This window comes from Mobula hypostoma, chromosome 13 (genome assembly GCF_963921235.1).
Source record: "Mobula hypostoma chromosome 13, sMobHyp1.1, whole genome shotgun sequence".
Classification (NCBI taxonomy): domain Eukaryota; kingdom Metazoa; phylum Chordata; class Chondrichthyes; order Myliobatiformes; family Myliobatidae; genus Mobula; species Mobula hypostoma.
In genome coordinates, this window is record NC_086109.1 from 70,726,139 (window position 1) to 70,744,294 (window position 18,156).

At 38.7% G+C, this 18,156-nt stretch overlaps 1 long non-coding RNA gene across 2 annotated transcripts in view; it reads left to right on the top strand.

Moving 5' to 3' along the window:
• The first annotated feature begins 14,800 nt into the window (after positions 1-14,800).
• LOC134355666 (uncharacterized) overlaps positions 14,801-18,156 on the top strand; it is a 107,149-nt gene continuing 103,793 nt past the window's right edge. For both annotated transcript variants that reach the window (XR_010020150.1, XR_010020151.1), the window contains exon 1: positions 14,801-14,870. This is a non-coding gene — a long non-coding RNA (uncharacterized LOC134355666). The remainder of the gene's footprint in view (positions 14,871-18,156) is intronic.

Here is an 18,156-nt window from a genome sequence, read left to right on the forward strand (position 1 = left end):
CCCCAATTTACATCATTGTTTCACAGAGAACATCCCTTACAGACTCTAATCTAAGTGAGTAACCACAGGGTCAAATTTTCGTTATGACAATGACTAATAAAATGCATAGGAATCAATTAGTTTAATTAAATCTCTGACTATTTAAAACAGCGTCTGCTGCAAAGTTGAGTAATGAGGAAGGGATGCTCTCTGGCCTTATCTGTCTTAATGCAACACAAAAAAAATTCTGCAGTGACTTTTTTTTTACACTTTGTCTGTGTTAAGGGACTCTTGAGAACACTTGAAGCAATTATGGGTCTTAAATTAAACCTTTAAAAAAGAAGGGGCAGAGACTCTATTGCTCTTGTGCTGAAGAAATAGGAGGCCTTTGGCTTCCTACGACTAATCCAACACTCATGGACATGATTATCTCATCCTGTGCCAAGGTTTAAACCTGAATAGTTGGTATGTCTTCATTTAAATAAATCCCTTCATAATTATTCAAAGTAAGACATGGTCAAAGGGGTGCTTAGTGCACAGTTGGAATATCCAGCACCTTTTGTCTTGGGAGGAGAGTTGCAGACCTTTAGCTGGTTAGTGAAGGCTATACAATGTATGTTGAAAACAACATTTAATGTGATACACAGATAAGCCATTCAGTTCTTAGTTACACAGTGTGAAATCTAGGTGGAGTGTTTAAAAATTGTTATGCCTGTGGAAATCTTCACAGGCAGGAGGAAATAAAAATGTTGGATCAGTGGAGGAAACCACCCAGTAACTTCTCTTTGAAAAATATCTGTGCTTCTCAAGTCAAAGTGATTACACGCTTGAAAGATTTGAGGGTGAGATGATTTCACTGTCACAGATGCCGAGCTCAATGAAAGAGACTGCTGACAAGACATGTGGGTGCAAAGAAACAACCAGCTTTAACCACTACAGAAAACTTTTTCATGTAGGCAGGAGTCTATATGAAGGTGACTGGAGCTTTCAATTAGAAGTGTAACAGCTATTCAGTGGGCTTTTGTTAGGGGACTATAATCCATTAAAATCTTTTACAGCAATCAAACAGCACCACAACAGGCAATGAAACTGTATTGAAAATCAAGGCGACTTGTAAACATTAAAAAGTATTAAAGTAATTGCATTTAGCTTCTAGTCTACACATAATATGGCAAAGCCAATCTACTTTGGTATACATCAAATTTCCGAATGGACAATAAACACATCATGTACACTACTTCACTTCTTTACTCTCTTTTGAAGTACTTATTTAATTTAATTTTAATATATATTTCTTATTGTAACTTATAGTTTTTTTTATCATGCATTGCACGGCACTGCTGCTGGAAACCAACGAATTTCATGACATATGCCAGTGATATTAAAACTGATTCTGATACTTTATCTTGGCACATTTTATTTTCCTTGCCTGAAGAACTGTTATCCAATAACATTTTAATATCAATTCCTTTGGCTTAATTTTACAATATAAGTTTTACCACAGTGTTTAATCAGTACAGGGAAATCTATAGATAATTAATTGTTAATTAATATGTCTCAGCATGCTTTAAAAGGACCATTGCTTCTGAGGAATTAGACAGACATTCTGATGATTACTAATTTATTGGGAATTGTCTGTTAAGAGAATGATGTTTATCAGCAATTGCTACAATTTTGTTAGCTTAATTTCTTTCCTCTTCTCTCTCCTCCCACTTGCTTAATTCCCTTCATCCACACTAACCACCTCAGTAGAGAGGGTGGGACAGTTCAGCCCACTGACATCTCCAGGGATGCCAAGATTTACAGTTGAGTGGAACAGGAATGAATCCCTTCCTCCCCCACAGAACAGCCTGAAACCGCCACTCTCTCCGTCTATAGAAAAGCAAAGTGCAAATGTCACTCGAAACTGGAACCTGACCCAAGATCACTTCAACTGCAACTACCAGCACTGTGTGATCCTAATACAAATGGTGGAGTAGGGGAATATCAAGTGCACTGCACTGGCTGCTTTAAAGGCTGGAAAATATCTGCCTGAAACAGAACCAGAAATTGAAGACAGAAATCAAACTTTCATTATCCAGAAAAGTGGGAATATTACGTGCTCACTCTCTCACTCAAAGAAATGGAAATGATAGAAGCAGTCTGTACCAAAACTTACTTTTTGTTTCTGGAACTTTATTTCTTGTTTTAAGAAGCAAGAGCAAGGGAAAAAAAATGTGTGTAATAATAGCCAGACAAATTGAACTCAATGCCAGAGCCAGGCCAAGCAACTTATATTCTTGCAGCATATGAAACTATTGATAAAATATTATTTTTTCTCTTAAATATTATATTTAAATGACATTGTAAAGAAACTTTAAAAAAAATTGTAACAGGCCTTTCCAACCTAATGAATCCTCACTGCCTATTACACCCATGTGAGCAATTAACCTGCTAACACATACATCTTTTGGATGTGGGAGGAAACCAGAGCATCCGGAGGAAATCCTTACGGTCGTGGGGGAAATGTATAATCTCCTTACAGAAAGTGACAGGAACTTCCATGCTAACTTTTGCTGGGCATTTAATTCATCCCATATCTGTATTCTAGATGTGTGTAAAGTTTGAATATATCAGAGCATCACCTTCAGCTATGAATGATCTTACATCGGTTCTCAAAGCACTTGCCTTTTTATCTGTTTCTCTGCTCCTTGAGGTATTTCCCTAAGCTCACCTCATTGACCGGTTCACTCAGGAAAGCAGTGAGAGAAAACAGGAAACAACAGGCCAGCTAACTCACATCAGCTATTGAGAGAAAGAGGTGCAGCTCATAATTGGGGAAGTGATACAATGTATATTCAGAAAAGAGCATGATGTGCCTGATCCAGTCAACTTGGCCTTATGAAAGACAATTTATGTTTCACAGATTTATTAGAGTTTCTTGTGGATATTTGTAACAGAGTGGGTTTCTAAATTTAGGTATTTGGAAAGCAGTCAATGAGATAGCACATTAAAAGTTGTTACACAAGATTAGGTTAGGAGTAATATATTAGCATGGATATGGAGTTGTTAGCACATAGCAGGGATAAATATTTTTATTTTGGCAGGTTACAAGTAATGGGGTGTCACAGGAGTTGGGTCTGTGCTCTTTGCAATCACCATTACTGTCAATTTTATTATACAGTCTAATGAGTAGGAAATTCAGCTGTGAGGATACAAGGAGGTTCACACGGATACAGTACAGGCATACTTATAGAGGGAGCACAAGGTTGTCAGATGCAGTATAACATGAGCAAGTGTGAGGTTATTTTCTTTGGTAGAAATAATAGAAAAAACAGAACAACTTTAAAATGCAGAAAAAAATGACATGCAATCATGATAAAATCACGATAGCTTTTCAATATATGAATGCTTTTTTTTTAATTCAATTACTGCAACTTCACTTTGTAGAATCCCAAACCAGATGAAGTTTTCTTCTGCTCTTTGATTAGATTAGATTAGGTTAGATTCAACGTTATTGTCGTTGTGCCGAGTACAGATACAAAGCCAATGAAATGCATTTAGTATCTGACCAGAAATGCAAAGAATAGTGTTATTTACAAAATAACAGCGAATAAAGAAAGTGCTACAGCATACAAATATAAAAGTACTGAGACAGTACAATACGGATGCAATACTGCTTAGCACTGTGATGAGAGGTTCAGCAGTGTCACAGCCTCAGGGAAGAAGCTCTTCCTGTGCCTGCTGGTGTGGGAGTGGAGGCTCCTGTATCGCCTACCGAATGGGAGGAGAGTAAAAAGTCCATGGTTAGGGTGAGATGCATCCCTGATAATGCTTTTCGCCCTGTCCCGGCAGCATTTATGGTAGATGTTCTCAATGGTGGGCAATTGGGTGCTGATAATCCACTGGGCAGCTTTCTTTGGTGGGGTTTCTTCCCATCCCCTTTGTCTTGTTCTTCCTGATCTGCTGAGATTTTCAATTATTTTCTGTTTTTATTTATGATATATATGTTGGTGTTTTGAAATTTCCAGAGCATCTTTATAGATCAAGGGTTCCCAACATGGGGTCAATGGACCCCTTGCTCAGTGGTATTGGTCCATGGCATAAAAAAGGTGGGGAACACCTGTTGTAGATAAATGAGAGAAAGTTAGGGTGCAGGTCCAGTAAGCCATTAGGAAGATAAATAGCATGTTTGCCTTTAAGGCAGAGGGATTGCAGTATGAGAGCAGAGATGACAGAAATTAGATTTCACCTATTTTTCTTGTGTATTAGTGGCATATAGGCCTGAAAAATAACCTTCTTATACCCTGTGTGGACAGTGCCTGCTTGCTTTGGTCAATTGGAACATAAGACTATGGGTATTGAAAAGTGGTTGTCTATTGTGCCTAGTGCTCCTGATGCGGCCTCCTCTACGTTGGTGAAACCCGTTGTAAATTGGGGGACCACTTTGTCAAGCAACTTCACCCCAACCACCAAGGAGAACTTCCCAGTGGCTAAGCTCTTTAATTCCGATTCCCTTTCCCATTCTGCATGTCAGTCCATGGCCTCCTCTTGTGCAAAAATGAGGACACCCTCAGCATGGCGGAGAAACACTCTGCCCTCCCCAACCTCCCCCACCACCCCCCGCTCTATTCACACTCTGACCTTTTACCCATTCTCACCTGCCTAACACATCTCCCTGGGTCCCCTTCTCCTTCCCTTTCTTCTATGGTCCTCTCTCCTCTCCTACCAGATGTGTTTTTCTCCAGCCCTTGACCTTTCCCACCCACATGGCCTCACTTACCACTTTCCAGCTAATTTGCTTCTCTTCCACAACTCCCTCCCAATCTTCTTATTCTGGCATCTTTCCTTTTCCTTCTCAGTCCTGACGAACTAGTTGGAGTGTACTGAAGGATGGTTTTACATACTGTAGATGCAGGCAGAGGAAATACACCTTTAGAAAACTAATACATTTCTCACAGAATGTAGAAAATTGAGAGGAAATTTGACAGAGGTGTACAAAATTATGAGGGGTATAGATATGGTAAATGCAAGCAGGCTTTCTCCACCGAGGTTGGGAGGAACTACAACCAGAGGTCTTGAGTTAAGGGTGAAAAATTTAAGGGGAACATTAAGGAAAACATTTTCACTCAGAGTGTCATGAGAGTGTTAAATGAGCTGCCAATACAAGTGGTGCATGTGAGCTCGATTAAGAGAAGTTTGGATAGGTATATGAATGGCTGAGGTATTTACAGCTATGGTCCTGGTGCAGGCTGATGGGAGGGGGCAGTTTAAGTGGTTTGGCATGGACTAGAAGGGCCAAAAGATCGATATGACTCTACGGGTTCTGGTACATGGGTGGCTCTGCTTCTATAGGAACCTCTCTCTTATTGGGATACGGTTGTTAACAGGAGGAAGGGAACTAAGAGTGTAGGTTTTATTTCTAGGATCCATTTCTAAATGACACTGCTCACATAAAATGTTTGAGAGTCGTGTCTCCCTTGGGAGAAAGATATCATCTGCACTTCCTAGAAACATGGCGTTGAGCTCAAGGAAGTCCTTACAATGATCTTCGGTGACCTGCACACTGAGGAAGAGGAAAGCTTTCCTGTTTGATGACAATATCTGATTTATTTTGGAAAGACTTTATGGTGAGTGCCGTCAATGGCAGCCAGACTCATGGAGTTTGGCGACACTGACGAGTTGCAGTGCCAGGAATATCTCCCTCTCCTCAGTGAAATCAATGATAAATGTGAAAACCATGAGAAATATTCCCTGCAAACATAATGTTTACACAACCTCTCTGTTTCTCCAGTGGATTGGAGGCAGGTGAGAAGGGGAAAGTTTAAAGGCGATGTGAGGGGCAGGTCCTTTAAATGAAAATGATAGGTGCCTGGAATGTGCTGCCAGGGGATGTGGTGGAAGCTAATCTGATAATGGAATTTAAGAAGCATTTAGACATGTAGGGAATCGAGGGGTGTGACATGTGAAAGCAGATGGGAATAGTTCAATTTGATATTATGGTCAGCGCCCACACCTGTGCTGTTCTATACTGCTTTCTATGATCTATTACCAGCAACCACAAATTTGTTAAAAAGCAGAACTTAGTCACATCTAGTCAATAATTGTGATCTCAAAGTAAATGGCTGGCAGGAGGAGACATTATAAGCTTTCCATCCTCCATAATGGGGCAACCCAGTATGATTTGCAATCCATTTCTTATTTCCTATTGTTCTTATGTGCATCAGTGTCAAACTTTGTCTGTAAGCTTTCCTGCCAACTCCTTTGTCTCATTTTAATATCTTATGGGTGCTTTATAACTGAAGATTGAGTTTTTCAGTTTTAACTGATTAAGACTCAAAACAGCCCCTAAAGCCTACTTGGAAAAGTGTTTTTTTCTTCTTGCTAATAAAGCCGTGCTTTGACAATAACTGCTACCCAAGCAGAAATACATTTTTGTGCATGTTTGAGAATGCTGGAATAGTTTTCAACGCTTTTTGTTTGTGGGACGTGCTGCTCAGTGGTGTGATGATAATGGCCTGAGAGAGTATGGTAAATTTAAATGTGACTTGATTTTGCATGTGGCGTAATCATTATTGATTTCTGTTTAGTTTCTTCTTATAGAGACAGAAAATTGTTTTATCTTCTAACAGAAGTTTTTTAATAATCAAAGATAGTTTATTTTCGTGAATGTTAATAAAAAAGAACAAAAGATACATCCCTGAACTGAAATAAAACTAACCAAAATATTGTTCTTCCAAATACCGTGGATTCCGCTTAATTGGGCATCAGTTAATCAGCGCAGATGCTTATTTGGGACAATTCTTGAGGTTGAATAGGTTAGGGCTTTATACCCTGGAGTGTAGAAGAATGAGGGGAGATTTGATAGAGGTATATAAAATTATGATGGGTATAGATAGAGTGAATGCAAGCAGGTTTTTTCCACTGAGGCTAAGGGAGAAAAAAACCAGAGGACATGGGTTAAGGGTGAAGGGGGAAAAGTTTAAAGGGAACATTGGGGGGGGGGGTTCTTCACACAGAGAGTGGTGGGAGTGTGGAATGAGCTGCCAGATGAAGTGGTAAATGTGGGCTCACTTTTAACATTTAAGAAAAACTTGGGCAGGTACATGGGTGAGAGGTGTATGGCGAGATATGGTTCGGGTGCAGGTCAGTGGGACTAGGCAGAAAAATGGTTCGGCACAGCCAAGAAGGGCCAAAAGGCCTGTTTTTGTCCTGTAGTGTTCTATGGTCTATGGTTCTAACAAAAACTAATCGGGAAAACAGTTTATTTGGGATATGATGCCACTTAATTGGGGCAGGAAACTGTTTCCTATTGTTTCTAACCAGCATCAGTTGTGTGCACTTGCGTGGCCATTAGACACTATACTATGCTTCGAGTGAACTGTTTGTAAGTAGCTTCAACTGCGTGTGTTCGTCTTCAAAAAGCAGTGGTTTTTGTCACTGATAGTTTGTGAGAAATAAGCAACAATGCAATTCAGAACTGTTTCGCTCACTGCGGTTTGGAGATGCAGGAACGGCTGGGAATGAAAATGAAACAATTTCACTACTTCATCAAATTAGGAACTATGAAGAATTTGAAGGTATCGACAATTGTTTTGAATGTTACAATTAAAACGAAGATTTGAAGATTGCAATCATTGACAAGATTGCACGAAGGCAGTCCTTTATCTGCACAAGGTATCTGCATTGATTTTGTTCAGTTACAGTCAAAAGAATGTACTTGGATGAATTCTTCATTTGATAAGTATTAGTAACTAATGCACAATTTTGTGGTACTGCAGTAATATTGATGTGTTTTACTTGTTCTGTATTTCATTTAAGTACATAATTTGTTACACAATTTGCCTTTTTTTATACTTTTTTAAATTATTTCCATGAAACTTTGGCTAATTGGGGCAGCTGTTTAATTGGGCCAAAATGTGCTGGTTCAGGTGTATCCCAATTAACTAGAATCCACCATATTTTCATTGGAAATTTCTATTCTGCATTTCTGTTTCTCAGTTAGCAAAAGTTTTTGGAATCATTTACTTGAGCCCATTCTAAATTTAAAATATAGACCTGACAACGCAGTTAAAGATTGTTGGGCCAAACACACTACCATAATAAATCCTTCTGCATGTACTGGAACTGGGGAGGCATTGTCACACAGCTCCAGTAATCTGGATTTAATCAGGAATTTGAGTGCCGACTTGAGGAGTTTGTATACGTTGCCTGAGACTTTATGATTTTCCCTAGGTGCTCTGGTTTCTACCCACATCCTAAAGAAATGCTGTCGGACTCAGTGCCTGTTAGATAGGTGGGCGAGTTGATGAACGTGTGTGAGAAAGAATGGGTTTCTGACTAGTACGTGTGGAGAATAGATTTGACTTAGACTCAGTCTGTCTGCATACGTTGGCAAACCATGTTGGCCCCATTGAGGATAGGAAAGCTTCCTATGTCACCTTCTAGCATTTATCTAATTGACGACAGCCATTCTTGATGGGATATGATAAACTACAGAAGTTGGATCTCCATTATTCAGCTTAGTTTGACCAAATCATTCCATTGCAGGTAAATTACTTTACTATATGGGAAAAAGGCAATCTGATTTGATGCAGTTTCATTAAAAGTTCTGAGTTCAAAGTAAATTTTATTATCACAGTGCATCTATGTCACCATATACATCTCTGAGATTTTTTTTGTGGGCATACTCAACAAATCTATTGATAATTTAAAAAGATGAAACAAACTACTTCATAGAGCTAGTAGTGAAGTTGACATATAACAAAGTTGCTGGTGCAAAGTTTCATTGAGCTATTTTCACTTATTTACTTGTGTAATGCAACACCTCTGTTATGTTTTGAAAAGCTTGTGTTCCTTTAACAACAGTTTTCCTCTCCAGTGCAACAGAGCTTTTCCTATCGACTGTTGTATTTAATGCTCACGTCTGCTTTATGCCATAATAGATATGATCCATAACAGGCACAATCCTCCACTCAGGGTGTTAATACTCCCTGGTATATCTTACAATTAGCATTTGATTAAGCCCCGTCCATAGTCCTTTCAGCCTTTTATGTTAGGTCAAATTGCCTGTGATGGAGTAAAGCACACAGGCACCCCAGTAATGAACTGGCTAGTAAACCGTTTCAAGTGAAAAGAGAACCATTTTATCACCCTAATGAAAACCAGTTGGCAATCCTTTACTCCTTTTTAATCACTTATCAGCACAGCTGCTCAAGCATGAGCCTTCAGCCTTAACCATTTAATAGTTTTACCCATTAACATTGGAGGTGTATAAGTGGCTTGCTGGTCTGCCAAGTACTCAGCCTAAAATGCTACAGACCATTTATGCCCTCTGATACCTTCATGTAAATCAAACATGGATGATGTCCTGCCTATGTGTGATGTCATTTCTTAACAGTGGACAGCCCAGTTCAGAGAGCTATATCTTACTGTCTCCGTTGTATTCTCTGTGCTTCGTGTTCCTGTCCTGTGTGTGTAGACACATGAATTCTTGTTCTACTTTGGGGAAATGTTTGTTTAACATCTTAAAGGAAGCAAAGCCTGTTTAAATGACCAGGAGAAAAAAACCTCCGTGGTGGTACTGATCTGATTTTTTTTAAAGTACAATCCGCAGGAAAATTGAGATTACCATCAATATATATCAAGAGAAATGTAACAGCAGGGAAGGGGGTGGGTAACCTTGTTCTGCCCATAGCAAATTCCTCTCTCTTGACACGGAGGCTGTGGTTTCAAGGAACTAAGGGACCTGTCACATTGATCCACCTAGCTAATTTGGATGAGCTTTACCAGTTCCCAACTGAACATCGAGATGTAAGATCAAAGAAAATGAGGTACTCCATTGAAAAACCAGAGGCAGGTACAGAACAAGAAAAGGTTAATTGGCTCATTAAACATTTTCCTTCTGGAGAATGCATACAGTTTGGATCTTGTCTGAACTATTTGATCTCCAAAGTCAAGAAACTAACTACAGGTAAAATTTCTGAGATAACGAAGTTGGGTGAAATGTTTCAAGGTTATCAACTGAAACTGCAAGATAGCAATCTATCATATTTATTCAGCTATGAACAATTATGTTTTGCAAAGTACAGATTTCATTGTGTATCAGTGTTTTTGATCATTGTGTTTGCACATACAGTACACACATGACCTTTGCTTTCCTTTAATCAAATATCAATCCAGATCCTTTCTGAAGGAATTAATCTGCAAAGGTAATGTTACCTCCAATGAGGTTGATTTCACATATCTACCAATCTGCTTTAAAATGACAATACTTTGTTATGGTTCCATGATCCAGAGGCAATTTTGTGCATGCTGTAGATCATGTGTTCCCAACCTGGGGTTCACAGACCACTCAGTTAATGGCGGGGGTCCCTGGAATAAAAAAAAGATAGGGAAACCCTGCTGTAGACTATCTGGGTGAGGTAGCCAGGAGTATTTCATTCATTTTAAAATACACAATGTCATGGGAGTGCATCAAAATTTTCCAAAAATGCTATCCATGTGACTGGCTGAGAGGAACATGAGGCCTTCCTACCATCCACCGGGGACATTTATCAGGAGTGCTGCGTACGCAGGGGCCTTAGTATTAATAAGGATACCACCCATCCATTCAGCATCCTTTTAATGTTCTACCATCAGGAAGGAGAATGGGCAGGATAGGAAGCAGTTTCTTCCGTCAGACCAACAGGCTTCTGAACTGCCTGCCGCATCTTATTCGAAATGTCACTGGTTACTCTATTCTGTACGTTACACTATTGAATTTATTCACTTTAGTCTGTTATTTCATCTGTAGATTTCATCCTTTCTTTCACAAGTTATTGTGTGGTATGTGCTTTATGCCCTGGTTCAGCGAAGCATTCCTCGCTTGACAGTATACATGTATATAGTTAAATGATAATAAACTTGACTTGACTTAGTGTTCTTCACTGAGTCCCAGTGCACCTGTCTCTTTCTTAATGGAGAGAAATATCTCGGTCTGAGAATTAGGAAGGTGAACAGAAATAGTAGGATGTTCAAATTATGATCCTTTGAACTGCCTTTGACTATTTGAGAAAAAATGGTCGCTTCTTTACTCATAATTGGGTATGATACACTCACTACACTCATTAGTAAATTCAATATGTGACTATAAAAATGATCAATTCTTTATGAATCTATAGAATACACAAACGTAGAATTCTCTACCAAATGGGGGAGTTGAGGTGAGTAACATAGGTAACAGGGAAACTTCATAAATAGATATGAGAAAAATGAATTTGGTGATTCTATTAGATATAGTAGGATTGAAGGAGGCTTGGGGATAGCTGCAATATACTGTATCATTTGAGTATTGGTTTGAAAACTACCATCGATCTGTCACATACAACTTCTACCAATATGACTCACATATAAGAACTACTTCAGGGCAGTTTACATAAAAAAAGTGCACATTGATCAGGAATGCATGAGAAGGATATGAAAGTAATGAATTGAGTGTGGGGCGGGGGGTGGGTGGGTGTTGTTTGTTAAGGAAGTCAAGAAATCAAAAGGAAAGTGAGAAAGCTGAGAAAATGGTTCTGAGGGAATTCCTAAGGACAGTCCAGAATAGGTTTGCTGGGTAGAAATCCACCTTCTATGATGCTGCAAACACAGAGAGGCAATTGAAGACTATTTTGTCAAAGTTAACAAAAGTAAACACAGTTTGAAGAACAGTTGTTTTTGTGATAGCAGAAGACCCACATGTATGGATGCTAAGAGGAAAATCAACCAAGTTATTTAATTTAAACAGAACAAATACTTTACATGAAGCTACTCTGTTGTATATTTAATATTAAAATAATATTTGACTGATTAGATATATACATAATATTTTAATTAAGAATTTGTTCATTTAAATAATTAATTACAGGTAATATGTAAAAATGCATTAATTGTCTACGTCATCACACTACCACGTGGTACGTGCGCACCTCAACAAAAGTAACTCGTACTACACCCATATTCCCAGTCTTCCGTGTCTCCTTTGAAATAATTTAATTGTTTGAAGTTACAAAACATCACACCCTCTATTATCCTGGCTAGTCCAGGACAATGGATGCACAAAGGAAGCAAGGAAAATAGCAAGGAAGTTTTGCCATTGATCAGGAATGCATGAGAAGGATATGAAAGTAAAGGAGTGGGTGGCGGCTCTCTGTTAAGAAAGTCCTCCATCAATCGCACCTCTGTGTTTGCAGCATCATAGGTTTGGTGGATAAAAGACCTTCTTCAATTTTGGACAGTCCTCTGGAATTCCCTCTTAAAATCATTTTCTCAGCTTCCTCACTTTCCTAACAGTTCCATTGTTATCCACTTCTGTGAGGCCAATCCTAATAAATGTATGCTTCAAATGTAGTTAAGGCCAGGTGATTTAGCTTTCACATTTACCAAATATTTCTCTCTAATCAGTAAGTTATCACACCATTTCTAAACAATACCATCAATTAGTACTATTAATGCAAATGAGTTTTAGTTGTTGTTTGATCTGCACAGCATGCTCTTCAGACCTGAGTCCAAATCCTTCACATAGCAAGAACACCTGAGCATGGTGTTATTTATGCCTGGCAGAGGAACAGTTGTGGTTCAAGGTCAGTGACTGCAAACACTCTAGGACATGGTACACTGTTAGTCCTTCTCAAGGGGGCAGCTCACTGCAATTAGTCCTCGAGATAGTTATTCTCAGATTTATTGCATGACTGCTGGGAGAGTTTGTTGCTGACGCAGTTTAAACTGAGGCCTTCCTGGTGTAGGCTAAAGAGCTTCACCTCAAGTCATTAATAAATTCCTCAGAATGTAAATGATTAAAAGTAAATTTTTATGTATAGAAGTGGAGCAGAATCAGTTCAAAATACAAAGCAAAATCTGGAATGCTTGCAAGGAAAAAATAATCTTTGTGAATATTCGTCTGCTGTATTGTTGCCAACATGTGAGTTTGATCTAATTTGTGTAGTTTTGGCAACATCCTTAACTAATTCAGTGTTTTACACATACCTCTGCGACTGAGTTTGAACATATTCCAGTACAGAGCAAAAACATTAGTCTTTTCGATAACTCAGAAAATAAAAAGTAATGAAATACTGTCTCTGTTCATACTGAGCATTTCTCTGAAGGGAGGGCCAGAGCTCAGGTAATTGATCCTCACATGTTTTCCACCTGTTTAGAGCAGCAGAAAAAATCTTCACTATTTCTGCAATTTTGGATGAACACTGCATTTGGAATGCCCTTTTCTTTCCCCCAGTCATAAACATGCAGTTCTATTTTTGATGCTAAACATTCAGTGCAGCATATCAGTTGCTTTTAAAATCTACTTCCCTTTAAATAAAGCTTAATTGATCTGTATCAGATGCGTTAACTCAGGGGAACACAGTGTGCTGCATGAGAACTCAAGCAATCTAATTTCTGCTTATCAAATATTAGACAGCTAGATGTAGTTTCTAGTGTTACAAGCCGAATGTGCATGTGTACAATAATTGATCTGAACAATGTTTTAAAAATGTTTCTGTAACTCAGTTTATGGTGATTTCCCTTTTATTTCCTTCCTCATACAAAGGCTAAAATCTGCAAATTGTACTGTATCTTCACACTATATGTATCAGTTAATTTTTAACGGGGCCTATTTATCTATCGGTTATTCTGCTAACCATTAATATCTGTTTTCTGACTGATGGCCCTTATGTACCAGCCTGGAATCCCATAAAAGTCAACATTTTTATCAATGTCCTTTTGCTATCTGAACTGCCGATCTGTTGGAAAGTAGGAACTGCAAAGTACGGTGCCCTAGATGATACAAAAAGGGTCTTCGGTATTTCTGCATTGATTGATTACTCAGTCTGCTCCTTTCAGTGATAGATCATTTATAGAGATCTCAAGTAGAAGTGAGATGCCTTGACTTAGTTAGATCTTTTGGTGTCCTAGAAAAGACAACTAGACTCAATTACAATGTCAATGCATCCACCGATTGTCAAATACAACAAAACTCCTGTGATAAATAACTGCTGGTCTCACAGAGAGACACGCACATAGAAAGCCAAAGGTTGTTATAGGCGAATGTAGGAGACCAATTTTCTTTCATTTGGAGCATCTGTCAAAAACTGTAAATAGCAATATGATCTATTTTTGGTGCTCTACCTCTCATCCTTTCTCCTTTTTCTCTGTATATTCTCAGGTATATTCCAAATTTTCTTGTATTCTTTTCCAAAATTCCTGTGAGGTTTTTAAAATTATTACTGATATTTCATATTGAGTATTAAAAAGTGTTTTAAAAATCTCATTTTCTTTTTTTTTCATCTTCTGGTTTTTAAGACTTCAGCTTTACACATACAAACACTTTACTGTTCACTAGCCAACGTAACAGTCTCAAATATTAATGCTGAGTTAAGTCCTGTTTTTCACCACTGCATAACATGTGCATAGGTCAAAGAAATTTTTTATTCAAATGATTATTTATGCAGAGCAACAGTGTAACTATTTTAATATGGTTAATTAAATTAAAATATATACATTTGTATTTTAATAATAATATTCCAAATTTAGTTTCTTATTAAAGTAACACCTTGTAAGTAATCTCTATGGACATTATAATGATGTGTTCTCAAACTTGGACAAAAATATAAAATAAATTACAAATAAAAGAATGAAAGTCATCCTGCAAAACAAAAGAACTTTTACTTCCCCTCCTGATCTCCCAACCCCCATGCCTACCCCACCACCAAACACAATCATTTCTCTGAATAGCCTTGAGCTGGAAAACATCACGAGGAGGTCAAAGCACAGAAAGAACAGGCCTGTGACAGTTTCATTTGTTACTTGAAACACGTGACCCGACAGACACCAATCCTCTGCTGTGAGTGGAGTCCAGACAGTGACATCTGGAAGGAAGAGACATTTGCACGAAGGTACTAATGTGAATTGTTTAGCAAAGACAAACTAGCAGAGCAAAGACTTAATGAAAAATGCTCCTTTGGTTAAAGATGAAAACAAACACGTTGTATTCTTTTCATTTAAGTGTTCTCCTGCAGTTCGTAATGACTTAATTTTGACATCTGGCAGATAGATGTTGGTTTAGAAATGGACATATTCTAGAAAAGATATGACCAACTGATATTTTATAAGTATGTATGGCCTACATACATTGATAGTGATTTAATTCCTCAGCACTTACCTTCTTTTGTTAATGCCCAATGATTATATTGTACTAAGAGCTCCTGTGATATACTAACATCTGTATTAACATACCAATATTCTAAATATAGCTGCATGTAATATATTGCCTTAAATTTGACTGATAAATGCAAATGACAATATTATGAAACATGTTCAGTTTAGGAGTCACTATAAATATGAGATAATAAATAACAGTGTGCTACAAAGCAGTAATAGATCGTGGGATTCCCGTAATATAAATCACAAATGTGAAGCTTAAGCAGTTTATCATGTCATCTCAACTCTGCTTTGAAATAAATCCCTGCATTTATTCTTCATGGTACACACAATAAGAAATAATTTGAAGACATTTTAGATGCAGTTTGGATGAAGAGACATTTATTGAAGATATGCAGTAATAATTTGTGGAAAACAACCTGCTGATCTTCCTTCTGCACAGGCAGCATGCATTTGCAAATCTCATACCTCAGGCCTCACCTGGAGTCCCTACCTGTCTACATCACCTCACCCACAGGGATAATGGACTGTGCAGAAGGATGAGGTGGAGAAGGGGTAGAGGTGGAGAAGTGGAGCAAAAGTGTGGCTTGTCTGGTTGCCTGTCACAGAGCCTTTGGTTTGTTTCTGGAGATGAACAGTCAAATGATCCATAGCCCAAATGTCATCATATCACTTAATGCTGGCAAGAGCTTTTTTCGAAAGCTTCTCTTCACTTTATTGTGAGACTCCCTCTGATCTGGCTTGGCACATATTCCACCACTGCTAACTTCTTGACCTTCTTGTGTCTGTGGGCTCCTGCAAGGTATGGCAATTGAGGCAGGAAGTTTGGGAGCATTCCATGGCACCTTATTTGCATTCCCATGCTGGACCTCTGATCTGCCCTGGGGTGATCCTGCTGGAATGTAAACAGGGGCAAGAAGGATGACTACTTGGTACAATAGGAGTGTGCCCCCTTTTCCTGACCCCAGTACTGAGGAAATAGGCATTTCTACAGGGGCAAAGGTCAGAGGAACCAGCGACTCAGGCTGTGATGATAGCATACAAAATCATTCAGAGTGAAGTTAAATGATTTATTTTTAATTCAATAGATGCAACAAAATAAAAATATAAAGTGTACATGTTGTAATGCAATTGCATTGCAAAGGAGACCTATAGGGCAGGAATCCATCGCATTTATTTCAACTCTGTCAGAGCTGTATTTCATGATGCGTTTATCCCATCCTCTCCATCTGTCAGTGTGCTGCCGATGAAGGCCTGAATGCTGATTAATGTGGTGAATACAAACCGTTTTTATTCCATTCAAGACAGTTCAGATGTCCCTCGGTGTGATACTTCAATCCTCCATGACCCAATGGGTCAAGCACTGAAAGATACAGATTCTGCTGGGTGCTCAGCAGTGGCTCAGTGGATCTGCATTCCTGGAAAGGGGTCTGGCATGGTGAGGCAGCTGGAGGGAGACATCCTGTGTTTTCTCAGAGAGCCTCATTTGCATTTTAGAAGATTTCTCCAATCACTTTCTGCACACCACTTGGTAAAGAAGTGCACATATAAGTGTGGATTCTTAAAAAGGCACACTGCCTACTCACTGAGAAGAGTAAGGCCTTGTTTCATTTAGAGTAACTGAATTTAGAGTATTACACTGAAGCAGACCTTTCAGCCCAACATTTCCATGCTGACTAAAATACCCATCTAAGAGAGTCCCATTTACCTGCATTTACCACATATTCCTATCAACTTTTCCCATCCATGTACCTGTCATTAGTTTAATTGTTTAGTTGCTGCATATTTCGGAACAGAAAGGAAGACTGTATTTATGTAACTTTGTTATGATATTAAAAGGATTTGGAGCATTTAGTAAATTCTAATCAATGAGTTTTTGGCACATATGGGCAAGGGTGCACAGTTTCAAAGATTCAAAGCACATTTATTATCAAAGAATGTATAAATTATACACCTTGAAATTTATCTGCTTAAGGGGAGCCACAGAGTAAAAACTTGAATAACCCAATTAAAAAAAAACAAAAACTACTGCGCAGAGAACGAGAGAGAGTGAGAAAATAAAAACACATTGTGCAAACAATTGATGCATGTCAACAGGATCCCAAACCAGACTGAGTACCGAACCCACTCCCAGAGCAGCCAGAGTAGACCCAAGCCAAGCCTCAGTCCCCAGTTTTCACACCAGCAGGGCAGAAACACACAGCAGCCAGGTCAATTTACAAGCTCAGCACCGCGGAGGAAAGAATGAACACTCATGGAAGAGCATGCGAAATCAGCCTAACCCTTGGCTCCGTACCCAACACTCGGGCTTCCAGTCTATCCGTGCCATCTTAATGCACAGTTTTTCTTAACAACTATACTTCATATACCTGAGTCGTGGCATAGTGGTTAAAGAGCAGTACTTGTACCATGTTGTACAGAGCAAGTCAGTCCTTTTGCTCCTATGAAATTTCCAGTATTTTCAAGGAAGGAATGCAACAGGCAGCTATTTAAATGCAGTACTGAATGTTATTATTGAGGTCAATGAAAGAGAACAGAAGAAGGCAACTTTCTAACAACTGCAGAAAGGATCTACAAAGCATTATAGACCTAATCTTAATGGAAGTTGGAATGAGTTCATGATTGGAGAGAAGAGAGGGTAAGTGAAATAGAAGGAGAGACTCTTTGTTCAATTTGACGGACCTGATTGATTTTAAGTGCCAGAATTCATTTACATGATGTTTATTTGGTTCCTGCTTGAGCGTGAAATGATATCTTTTCCTCTTATCAGGAAGCTCAAAAGAAATATTTAATAAAACTTAAAACGTTGCTTTGTTATTTCTGGCGGGGGTTTGACCCATGGAAGCTTCTACTAATTTCTCCCTCAGGCTCTGGGCTTACATTGCATATGGACAGGGCTGAAAGGAGCACATTTATAAAAAAAGGTCCTTGCCTGCCCTGAACAGGTGCTCTTGCTGTTTACAATTTAAAATTGCATTCAGCTAGATCCATCTCAGGACTCAGTTCAGAAATGCTTCATTC